The sequence below is a fragment of the Aphelocoma coerulescens genome, chromosome 2 (genome assembly GCF_041296385.1).
Source record: "Aphelocoma coerulescens isolate FSJ_1873_10779 chromosome 2, UR_Acoe_1.0, whole genome shotgun sequence".
NCBI lineage: Eukaryota > Metazoa > Chordata > Aves > Passeriformes > Corvidae > Aphelocoma > Aphelocoma coerulescens.
The window spans coordinates 11,638,616-11,651,962 of NC_091015.1; positions in this window are offsets into that span (position 1 = coordinate 11,638,616).

Genomic DNA, 13,347 nt, shown 5'->3' on the forward strand with positions numbered 1-13,347 from the left:
AATGTGATGCCTAAAACCAGTATTTCACTTTCTTCTCCTTAAAGATTGCACTAGTTTTAAACAGAAGTACTTACTATTTTAACTAAATATCAATTTCACATTTTTCTTTAAGTACTTATGACTTCTGTCAAGACAAGCTAACATAAAGAATGACATGCAAGTTGTAGGTAAAAAATCTTAGGTCTGCATTCAGCCTACTTCAGCTGAGTAAACTACTTAAGCATATGCACAAATAGTTAACTCAGTTGGGGTCAGCTTAAGAACTATTTACAGAGGACAAAGCCTCAGATTTACTGTAGCTTCCCTTGCAATTAATGCCTGTTCCAGGCACCAGATTTACCAACAAACCTGCAGGAGAGCAAACCTGAGCATACAAATGTGCACCCCACCCTACCGTCTGTGCTGCAGGGGAGGGAACCCACTGCACAGCTCTGCAGGGGAGAGAGCTCTCCATGACTGGACATGGGCCTGAGCAGGAGCACAGAAGCATTGACCTTCAAACCCACGCTGCTGCTCCTGACCAGGCCAGGCCCCAGCACTAAGTGTATACAGCTATGGATAACAACTGCTGCTTAATATGTGTGTTTAAATATATACACACATCAAAAATTATTTTGTTCTACTGATCGAACATAATTACATCTGTACATCTGTAACACTGAATGTCAATGACCACCAGTTACTCCGAAACCTGCTTCCTTCAGACAGCATACACTGACAAGACCAGAATTGTCACAAAACAGAAAGATCCATAGACCCTTGCCTTGGCCTGAACACTGATATATTAATTTCCTGACCTCTCTGCAGACACAGTGTGCTGCACTACCTTTAGCACTAACCGGTTCAGCAGGCTTGCATATGGCAGCAGTTACAGGGCTCTCAGTCGGTGACCATGTCCATCAGAGGGCACTGTTTGAACTTTTATTTACTCGTCATTGCTCAAACTTAAGAGTTTCTTTTCTTTTCCATTAAAATAACAGCTGAAGCCCAGACGTAATATTAGCCATGAGTCTGTAGTGAAGGACTGCTTCAAAAAAATGGATGACTTTGTGACCAAGGTAAGTTGGCTGTTTCTTTCCAGCTCAATTTAAGGAATTCTGAAGATAAAAAGCAGCTTCTTATACAAGAAGTCCCACTGCTGATCAAAGCTGTACATAACTGTGAAATTATGCCCCACTTCCACGCACTATGGATTTTCATTCACTGAAAATCTTTTGGTCCACACCCATTTCAAGGCCAATGTATCATCATGGGCTATTAAAAAACTATTTAATTCAGCAGCAAAACCCATGGCACTCTGGGCCTTTTTGGAAAAACTTTACATCACATGGGTCAGGATTAGCCATGTGTCTGTTGGTGGGAAAAAAAAATGATCATCATTTATACCAAGGAATATTTATTTGTATGTTAGTTGACTTCCCAAAAATCAGTATCCATTTTTTCTTAAATTTCTTTTAAATTACATGATTGTTCTCAACTCACGTTTTGCTTGCCATAATATTGGATGTAATTTTTTACAAACCAGTTAATACACACTTCTTAATAACCTTTTCTTCACAGTCAAATGACCACTGCATTTGGCAAGAGATCCATGCACAGTCCAGAGAGATGCTTCAAAGAATTGAAAACTACTCTTTCAAGAGAAGAGCAACACATTAGGAAACTCAGTTTCCATCACATACTTCAAGGATCTACTATCATGTCAAGATGTAAAAATTAAAGGAAAAAGCAAACACACTGTTTGCATTTAAGACTATAAATAGACTAACTTATTTTTGTCAAGATATTTTTCTAAACTACTATGAAAACTTAAGCCTTAATAAAAAGGATGTAAAAAAACCCTAAGGAAATATGTTTGTAATTATTTGTTTCAAAAAAACAAAGGGGACATTTTTCATAAAATAGGTATCATAGATAAGGCCCTCCAAAATTGTTTCCAAGCTAAAAAGTAAACATATCAGTTACACTATTTGATTCCACAGTACATTAGGATTACAAACCTCTGACAGCCTAATGCTTTTCCAGTGCACATCTCATAGCACACATTTGCACTCTTGCACTTTTACCACTGCAGTCACAAGGCTCCCTAACCATTCATGTGTGAAAAGATCTGCCTCTTTCCACAACGCCATGCTGCCAGGCTTCCCACAGCCATTCAGGAATTCTGAGGTTGCAGTTTGATCATCCAGATGTAAATTTTATATAAGTATAGATATTAAAAAAAAAAACCGCAAACACAACAAAACAAAAAAAAAGTCTCTACATTCTATTGTAGAGACTCCTAAACAGAAAAACACCTTTAAGTCGTCACATAGTATCCAACAGGCCCTGGCAGCACTGCATACTGGCACATTTTTTCCAAACAGCTCACTGATTATTTGAAAGCCTGTAACAGAAGATAACATCTATGAAACTGACAGTTTTGAAGGAGAGAAAGGAGGGGTACAGTGAATGAACAGTGTTTCATAAGATCTTTTAGCAATGAGATATGCCTTATTCCCGTGGTTCCTGATTTCTAGGCACTGGTTTTCAAGCTGCTTCTTCAGAGAAACGAAGTTAAAACAAGTCAGGAGATTGCAAAAGATTCTAATACTTGCACTTAGATTGCACAAAGATGAAAAGAGTAAAAATATTTGTAACGCCCTATGTGTGTCATTTTCTTTGGTTTTGTTGTTTGGTTTTTTTCTTCAAATCTGGTTGGAGTCTTTACAGGCAGCCTAGTGCCTCACTTTGGTATGACTTTCACAAATTCACAAGATCCCTTCACCTCTCCTTTCAAAAAATGGCTTCAGAAAAAAGCCCCAAACCCCAAACTTTTATGTTTTACAAAGAAATGTAAGAGTAACCAGTTAATCAATATTAACTCTTTTAGATCATCACTATGTCGCCATATTTAACAACAAAAACAGTTGTGTTGTTTCATGACATATTCATTATACTGCCCTGTTCATGCATCATCTGAATTGGAAAGTGTTCACTCAGCTGAGACCTGATCAGTGTGCAGAGAGAGTGCAGACTCTTTTCCAGCTGAAAAAATAACCCCCTGAAGTCACACAGAAATCAGTACAAGAATCAAAATTCTTCAATGAATAAATCCCATTAAGCCAAATAATAAATTAAAATAATGAACAGAATTTCCACATCTTTGAACTGATGGAGTGTTTTGCATTCACGACCACCTAAGGCAGATACTGGTACATATTAGTGTTGTTTGGATATGATCCGGCCTTCCCATCATAAATATCTGGTACAGTGCCAGTGTAAGCATATTACATATAATGATAGCACTAAATGCTTAAAAAGAAAATAATAATAATTTTTAAAAAGTCTTAACATCACCTTTCCAATGTGCTCCCTTGATTATAGTTCAATTTAAAATATACACGTATTTATTCCTTAACATGTAGACATTTGTAAACTGAGTTGGGGTAGGATTATTATGCTAATGTATATGTCTGAATATTTATTTTAACAGTGGTCATAACCTGTTTTAATCAGACTGGAAAGTACAAAAAGTATTTAAAATATTCAGTGCAGAAAATATAAGCAGACAAAAACAACTTTGGAAAAATAAAGGAGTGAAGAGATGCACAGAGCTTTCAAGTTTCAGCTAATGAATAATTTGATGAATGCATCATTTTTACAGTATCTATCCCAGTCTCCTGCCATAGAGGAAGATTGATTAGGAAGTCTTTAGGCATCTAGCAGTGATACTATGCATTTCAAAGAGAAGCCAATGACAGACACTTTAGTTCCTGCTGGAAAAGTTAGCAATTTCTAACCTTCTTTGATCTTGAATGAATAAACCAACCTGTGCTCTCTTCACAGGAACACATTTTTCTGTGTATTCGCAGACTTGCAGGCAAGTTAAAGCAATATATGAGACTAAGACATCTGTTATCTTCTGTCTGGGGACATCAATCACAAGTCACGGCCACAATCCACTCCGTATGCCAGACAGTGACAAAAAGTTTGGACTAGCAGGTATAAGGTCTCCATTAGGAACCATTCTGGGGAAAACTCTCTACAGCACAGGGCAGTCCAAAAATACCTGAGCTAACTTTAAAACACTCAGCCATAGAATGATCAAAAACACAGGCTACAGATCATAGTATCAGTACTTCACCCAGGCTGTGAAGAACAGAATAACAGCAATCTTGGTTTTATGCAACAAAAATTTACCATGAATCAAAAAATACCAATGCGTAACTCACTCTTCATGAGTGGCTTATTCAATTTTTATTTTCCCTGAAAACCGGCATTAGAATTGCTAAAGATTTTTAAGATTTGGGGAAAAAAAAAAAAAAGACAGAAGCTATTTAGCATCTTCTAAAAGACTAATTGTGTACTGAGAGAAAAAAGGAAAGGCTGGAAGAAAAAGATTTTTAAAAGGAAGAGAAATAAAAATATGAAAGAGTTATCATATTAAACAGCCTACACTTTTTCTTGGAAAGCTGTAGATATAGGATTAAATATATGTTATCTTACTTAGCATATGTTTACAAAGTATTTCAACATGAAAGTATTTCAGAATATAAATAAAGCAAGTAGTCTAAATACACTATGAAACAACATCTTTGGAATAGACTAGATTTAGTTTTTCTCTTCCATTTGAAGTCAGTAGCATGTACAAATTTAAAAGTACTGTTTTCTATCACAACTATTTATGTCTAGCAAATATGATTTCATCTGCCAAGAGGAATTTCTAATATCAAAATTTAAGCATAGTTTTTTTCACCAGTTGAGTATTCACACTCAAAATTTCATCTTAAAAGTGCCTGTGTAAAACCTCATTCCTCAGTAGCAGCCTTGATAATTACAAGTGTGTATATCCTCAGATGTAGCAAGCATAATCTTTTAAGTACAGGACATATTTTAAGGTACAATACTGGAAATTGACAATACTGCATTATATTAAATACCATTTTTACTAAGACCAGATTAATGAGTCTCTAATTCCAGCCTGTGAAAGAGATGCGAGTAGTCACTCTTTCCAAGGCACGTGCAGATCCATGATGACTTTGAATGTTTTCACACCTGCATTCTTATTTCCATAGGCTTTTCCCGATATCATGTGATGTAATTTGATTTGAAACTCTTCTCTAGTCTGTATCACATAACCAACATCACATTAAAAGTCTAGTGGTACCCTTCTTATAGTCTGAACTAACTAATTTAATGAAGCACATAGCACAGTTTGGTTTGTTCTCAGGTTGAGTGAATATTTTAGTGTACCCAACACAGTAAGAGCTTGCAGCTGTCCTTGACCCAGGAGAAAAGAACCTGGTGGCATACAGGAATGCCAAGAATAGGGAGAACAAGGGAAAATAGACATATTTGTGTTATTAGCATATGACAAACCAAATATACACTAGTCATTTAAAGTCTGAAGTTTCAATACACTCCATTTGCACAGAGGCATCTTAAGAGAGACATGGAAGAACAGCACGAGGCAAAGTCATGAATGGGAAAATTCTGCTTATGGGTGATTTTACTCAGCTATGGTAACTGAGCTGTTTAGGCAACAACACTTGTGTATCAGCTTTTTAACGTGAACTCACAGCTGCAAACAAGAAATGAGTGCCATAAACCGGTTTCTAGACCTTAATGAGAATACATGGCTTTCAGTTTAATCTGAGCTAACCACAACGTTGGAAAAAAGCAACCCCACATTGCCCTCTTACGTGATCTTCACTCAGACATACAAGGGGAAAAAACCTTGCTACAGCAAGGCCTGTCACAGGCTGGGGAAGCTCTCTGTAGCTAATAAGGAAAAAATAGCTGCTCTGAATTATACTCCAGAGAACTCTTCCTTCTTCCCTGATCATAACAGAGAGCTTCCATTTAGCTTATGCTTGTATGAATCAGTCCTCTCTGCATACCAAAACACTAATAGTTTATGGTGCTATGATGAAGGGATCATTTTATATTGTTTTATTGGACTTTGTAAACAGTACACTCTTCATGTGACAACCTTATTGCTGTAATCATCTTAAATCTAATTTGCTTTAGATGATTCTAAAATACTTAGAGAAAAAGATGTTAAGGATTTTGTAACAACCATGTTCTTTCCAATTTACTTTTACTACTTCATCCACTGTGATACTACAACATTACTAATTTCCACTTCTTTAAACCACTCAACTCCAGTACCAGTTAATAGTCCCATTGTCTCTAGCTAGCTTGGAATACCAAAATGTTTTTTTCTAATGGAAACTGTTCAAAGACAACACTCTTTCTGACAAATGGAACAGCAGTTCTGCAATAAAGAAGTCACTTTATAGCTAAAGCTCTTTCCTTTCCATGTTTTTATATTCTCACCCCATCTTTCTTCCTGCTTCACTTGCATTTTCCCTGAATATGCCACAGCTGCACATCAGAAAAACCTAGCAAAGTCTAGCTGAGATACCAAATCATTTTCCAAGTAAGGCTTCTCTTGCAGCATGGAGTCCTGAAAATAATTCTATCATCTGAGTTCATAAGAGTCTCACCAGAAATACTGAGTTTACCTGGAACCCCAGATTTCCCCTCTAGAAGGTCTAGCATAGAAGGTCATATCTGGCCTTTGTCCAGCTCAGCAGACTCACAATTCTTTCTACAATAAGCCTTTAAACTTCAATGGACACATGGCTCCCAATGTCTCTACTGCTAAACTTGCATAGGTAAGACTTCAAAAACCATCTAGATGCAAAATCCTGTGCAACATTTTCTAGGATGACCCTGCTTGAGCAGAGAGGTTGGACCACATAACCTTCCAGCCTTACCCATTCTGTGATCTGTGACTTTCCTCTTTTGTCACAGAACTGTTAATGTTGGCTAGAATGAGCTATTGCTCCTGTTGACTAGAATGAACATTCTGCTCCTGCTATTTAACCACTGTCCATCTTTCTGTTTTGTGGATCACTTCTGCCTCTTGAGAAATATAGATAATACAGCTAAAATTGCTAGTGAATATTAAACATTACAGAGAAAATAATGAAAATACTAATTGTCATATGGTACTCTCTTACATCTGAATTCTTTATTTCTGGTCAAAGAAATTTTCTTATTAAACTCCCATGTCCTGAAAGAGAAAAATAAATGCAATCTTTATTTTTAAGTACAATATCTAGGTGGCAAAATTATTTAAATTTAATTTGGAAACTTATGACAAGATTGTTATCTCATCCAAATGAGGTTTAACTTGAAGGCCTAACCCACAGCAATGCAGAAACTGTGCTGCAAACCTGACAATGTGAACACACTATAAGGCTGGAAAGGTTGTTAAGACTGAATTACCTCCATGACAAAGGAACAGAGTACAAATCTCCTCCCATTTGACCTCCTAGTGTGATCCTTGTCCTGCACCTGTGCTCAGCAGCCTCTCCCTCCAACACCCACGCAACACCTTCCCTCTTAAGGATGGTTCTTGCTCTTTGTCCAAGTGTTTGCTGACTGACATTGCTCAAGGCTGCCATGGAAGGGATTGCTGCTCCAGACTTGGCTGCATACTGCCAGACTGTTACAGTGGGGAAACTGCAACACGCCTATTATCAAACCAGGAGTCCCGTGGAAAAGAAATATATACGGACGGATTCTTGCTAGATGTTTCAGAGACTCCTGGCTTGATATAGGCGTGTTGCAGTATCCCCACTGTAACACCAGACCTACCCCACAAGCTATATCCACTTTCATTTTCAGTACTGGCCTAACTGTAGCAAAATCCCATCCTTTAATGACATCATCTGCAGCAGCATGGACTGTGGCCTCCTGTCAGGGTTCACACCTTTCAGGGACATTGTGGCCCTAACACCTGCAAATCAAATGCCTGTCATTTCAGTAATTTTGGTCTCTTCATGCTTCTAACAATTCTTTTCCCTGGACAACGAGGTACCCCCTGGGTCTGAGTCTGCCAGCTATGAAGTGCTTCCTCTTTGGTCATTAATCACAATCCTGCAGTGACTCATGCTGTTCACCCTGACAGCTGCACAGTAAGAATTTCCTCACAGCAGCCCAAGTTTCTAAAACTACACTGGTTATTTCTTAAAACAAAATTATTTTCAGACCAGTTGCAATTCGCTTGGCAGTGTAACCACGTGTGTAAGCCCCATCCAATATTTTTAGCCTGCAACTGATGTTTGTCCCTTCCATGGAAGATGCTGTACCATACTCCAAAGTACATCCTACACTGGGACACAGGGGAGGAGATTAGTCACATGGACCTTCTGATCCCCTGGATAAAAAAAGTTGAAGAGAACTACACCATAACAGTTGTGAAAGCAATGGGAGACCTGTGCCAACCTCCCTACAACACCGAGATTCTACAGACAAGGTGCTGTGTGAGGCATTTGGCCTCAGCAGCAAATGGAGATATTCAATGTCAAAGAAACATTGCCTTCCTGGAAGGGAAATGATCAGCCTAAGGTAACTGACTGTAAACATTAAATGTGCTAAATCTATGCCTGATCCAAACAATCACCATTCAGTTTACTCACAATATGCTGTTTATTTTCATGCAATGATCCTAATGGTATTACCCAGACGTATTTTAAAAAGACTTCGGTCACTTGCAAAAAAATGAAGTGAATCAATTTTTCTTCATTAGAATTCTAAGGGGATTCGAGGAACTATAATGCAAGTAAAGAAAAAAGAAAAATAAAAAAGGAAGAAGCCAGATACTTAATATGTTCATAGCACTGCCTCAAACTCTTAAGTTCTACACTCCACAGAAGTTTACAACACTATTAATTCTGTAAATAAAAGCAAAACCAATCAGTGTTGGGCTTTTTTTCTCAGCTCTGTTCCATAGTTTAAATACATTACTTAAATTCTCAGCTATGCCTGTCTAAGTATGTCTGAACTGTAGGTTCTGGCATAAGCAATATGTTTGGGTTGGGTTTTCTTTTTGCTTGACTTTTTTTCAGGCAGGAGGGTGGGGGTTGTACTACAGAATGCGAGATTAGACTTTTTCTAGTGTTGATCTGTGCAAAGGATGCACACGAACACATTTTCCAAAGAATTCAATATTAAATATATCTTTGCTAATTAAATTTCATAGACAAGGAGAAATGAGATGTTATTAATTCCCCTCACAGGAAGAAAACAGATCACATTGCATAAGGCATCCAGACTGGCTTCTCGCAAATGAAAATGGCTCTGCCAGTTATTAAAGGCTATTTTTTTTAATTCTCTAAGTGAAACATTACATATTTTTCATCATCCGTTATGATACTGAATCAATGTCATAATAATATTTATTATTATTAAGCAAGAGTATGAAAATTGTACCAGTTTACTATACTAAAACTAGCAATGGGAGTGAAAATAACTCCTGACATTATCTCCAATTTAAAAAGAAAGGAGGAAAGAGGTGGGAAGGAAGTTGAAAGTAGTGAAAGCAAGGAGAAAAGGAAAATAGATTATAAGAAAAATACATAAAAGGAAGGAAAGGAAGGCTGGAGTGGGGACAAGAGTAAAAGAGCAGCAAATGCTAGGAAATGAGGTATTGACTGTCCAGTGAACAGTGTAAGTAAAAATAAGTATGTCCTCTAGAAGAAACAATCTTTGCTGTTACACATTATGGTGACACTGTAACAGAATAAAACACCAAAAAAATCAAAGGTAAAGACTGCTCTTGAAATGTTAATTATTTGGATGGAATACCTTGCTTGATTTCATTCTCTAAGTACTGTAATCTGTCTCAGAACCTACTGGCTGCTAACAGACAAGTAATGATGATCCCACTATCTGCTCTGGTACCAAAATTGCTTTTCTAGTCTTCTCAGTCCTACAAACACAACTCTGTGGCACTGTACTCCCCAGACAGTTTGTGGAAGAGAAAAGAGATGTTCTGTACCCTCTGGAACACATTCCATTTAGAGCAGTTATGCTCTACCTCCACCTCACTGCCCCCAAATCAATGTCTCCATTCAGCTTAGGAAATTTTGAATCCTCTTTCAATCCAAAGACACCACACTGAACAAGAGCCTTTGAAGGACTTCGGTGACAGCACATACAATAAAATCTGCAGTCATATATCATTCTGTCCATCTGAGCAGTCTAATGCTGCCTGAGGTCTCCACAACCACCTAAGTTATTTTAAGCATTACTGGAGCTTCCATTTTCAGGCAAAGCACAAAACTGCAAAGAAAACATGCACAATCTCTATTGCAAAGAGTGAAATATGTCCTCAAAGGTAAAATAATCCAATGAGAAATATATATCAAATCCATTGCTTAACAGTACAAATAAAAGCATTACAAATTCCTAAACTTTGGCAAAACAATTCAGTAAGCAGGAAGTTGAATATTTACACTGCAACAGAGAACAAGTTCACCTATTTAACTTTGATGTATTACAAAGCATAAAGATTGCAAATTCTAAACCACAATCCATTTAATTTTAAATAAACTGAAATTCTCCAGTATCATGAGAACTGTTGAATATTTGGGGGAACTGCTGCACAAATATTTGGGAAGACTGCATTCTTAATTCATCATATCAGTAACCATGTAACTACATTTATATTACTTTAACTATACTGCCATGTTAACTCTGTAAAATTCTATTCTTTGTGGAAGGGAATAACCATTGTGATGTTTGTAAAACATCAGAGCTTAGATTTAAGAATGAAGTTATACTAACCAATTGAATTAATTAGATCAGATTGTTACTAATGATACCGTTTTCTGAAATATAGTTAAGAGCACATAATTTTAAGTAGAAAAACAGTCCTGTGTTTTTTTGGTTGTTTTTCTTTTACACATAGAAATGATCCCCAAGGTCATAAAAAAGGGGAAGAGACTACTGTCTCCTTAATCAGCCCTAAGTTGCACAAATAATATATATTCTTTATCTCTCCTAGTTCTTTCAGAATTTTCCCCTTGCAGTTATTTCCATCAATTCTGCTAAGGAAAGAAACAGAAAGCTTCAGCCAAATTATTCATTTGGCCCCAATCCACATAAGCACTTAGCTGATGTGTTCTGTATTAGTGCCTTTTCGGAAACAAGTGGCTAAACATTATTCTAACCAAACTCTGTCAAGGAATATGGTATAACAAATCTTCAGAGAACTCCCTAATATCACCCACCCTCCAGCAGAAATGACCTCCATGTAAAATTCCACAGTGCACAACTTTTATATAAATATATGCATATATATATATATATAGCCTGACAATTACAGAATATGACTACAAAGTGATGATCAGTGAGGTAAGTTTTACCCAAGTATATTGAAGCTTTCTTCTGCAATCTGCCCCATCAAATCAGGACGTTTTTTCTGGATGAGGACACTCCCAACACTCCTGCTGAAGCTGTTCCAAGGATTCACTAATTCAGAAGTACTGTACAAAGGATAATACCACCTATAATCAATTAGTTAGGGCACTCATCTAAAAGAAGGTTCTGCATTTTAGACAATGTTCTAAGGTTATTGTTTATATTTTTACACTGAGCATTAAAGTAAACAAACATAATTTGAGAATTATCCCATAAATAGTAAGCATTCTGCTTGGTATCTCAAATTCTTTTGCGCTACTAAGGAGAAAGCTGCAGAGCTACCACATTCTGAGAATACATGAGTAGTTTATATCCTTTTAATGCAGACTATGAACATATATACATGGCCCTACCCATTTTCCAACGAGACATACACCTTTTGGGGCTCATAGTATGGCAAGTTTGCAAATTACCTGGTGGCACCATTACGGGTTCACTGTGGAAGTTTTCTAGGAGAGAAGGGCTTATGTATTCTTCTCCCCCAAACCTGGAGAAATACCTTAGAAAATTGTATGATTCACTAATTGTCTAATTAGCATAATGTTTCCTTTTATTTAAGCATTAGGCAGGGTTTTTTTCCTGTTTCTGAGGATTTTTTAAACCTCTGAGCAATCACGTATGACTAGCATGGCTCAGTTTTTCCAAAAAGAGTGTATCTTACATTACATATCTTTCACAACACAAATCCTCTTTGGTCTGCAATAATTTTGGGTGGTATTTAGCTCAGTTGTGAATTTTCCTACCCAATAAAACATGAAGAACACACTTTTCAATTAAGAAGTGGACTCCAGGCCACATCAAATCACAGAAAGATGTGTTTTTAGGGGTTTAGAACTCAGTTGGGCCTTTTTTCAAGAATCAAAGTTTGAAAGTTAGATAACTTAGAAATACATAGCATGTTTGATGGTAGCACTAAGCAGTAAATTTAGGAGCTGGCAGCAGGAGGAAGGAAAAACAGTGACACATAATGAACCGTTGAGCACAAATTAAGTTTTAGTATGTGTCATTGAAGAAATCATACATGAATTTATCAGAGAAGAAATAACTCTCAAGCCTAAAGGCCACACTGACATATTTTCCAGATAACTACTTACAGAATATTTTCCAGAAAATCCTGGAGGCTTCAAATCTACTATAAGCTGAACAATAGTTTTTGGCTTTAAAGCTATGTAACAACATTCCCATTCAAAATGTTTTGGCTAGGAATTAATTTGCTAGTGATTTATCATGTTTTACATTTAGATTCCAAGATAAAATCACATTGGAGGAAATAACTTCTACAGAAATACTATTCAATCACTGTCTTCTTTATTTTAATTAAGAACAGTTATAATTAAGTAAACATAGCAATTAAATTTGTGCTTTTCATTTATAGAAGGCTAGATTCCATTACCATTAAAAGTTCCTGTAGTTTTATTTCAGTGGGAATTTACTCAATGACTTAAATTTGTACCTGATCTCCCAACTGAACAGTCAGTTACAGCAAATTCAAAGCAACAGCCTTTTTTTGACATTCAAAAAAAGGTTGTAGCTCATGTTCAATACACGATTTTCCTTCATGATGAATATGGTGATGTTTTACCATTCTTCACAGAAAACAATAAAATCCTCTAGAGTTGACATGTAGGACCAGGAAATATTGTAGTACGGGAAGTAGGGGACTATTCTGAAAGCAAGCAGTCAGTTCTCTTGAAGAAATCACTGTCACCATCTGCTCAGAAATTATAGCTCAATGACTTATTAGTACCTTCTTTTCATGTTTATCTGTGCATTCCATGACTAGCCTGCATAATTTTAAAATTTTAGCATTTCCGTAAATCCTTCCATCTCATTTTCTGTTCTTTGCCTGGTTTTTAAAAATATTTAAAAACTTGAGTATGCAGAACTTACTTTTCTTTATGATTCGGAAGTCTCATGAAAAAACAACAGCTGAGCAGAAGAGACAGCTCCTCCAAGCACCTCAGACAAACTTGGAAGTGTGGGCTCATGTATCATAGATGCCAGAGAATCCACACCCAAGAAAGGTCTACCTGTAGAAAACTGTCTCAGTTGGCTGGACACCCATTCATTCAGTTCTAGTATTCATGC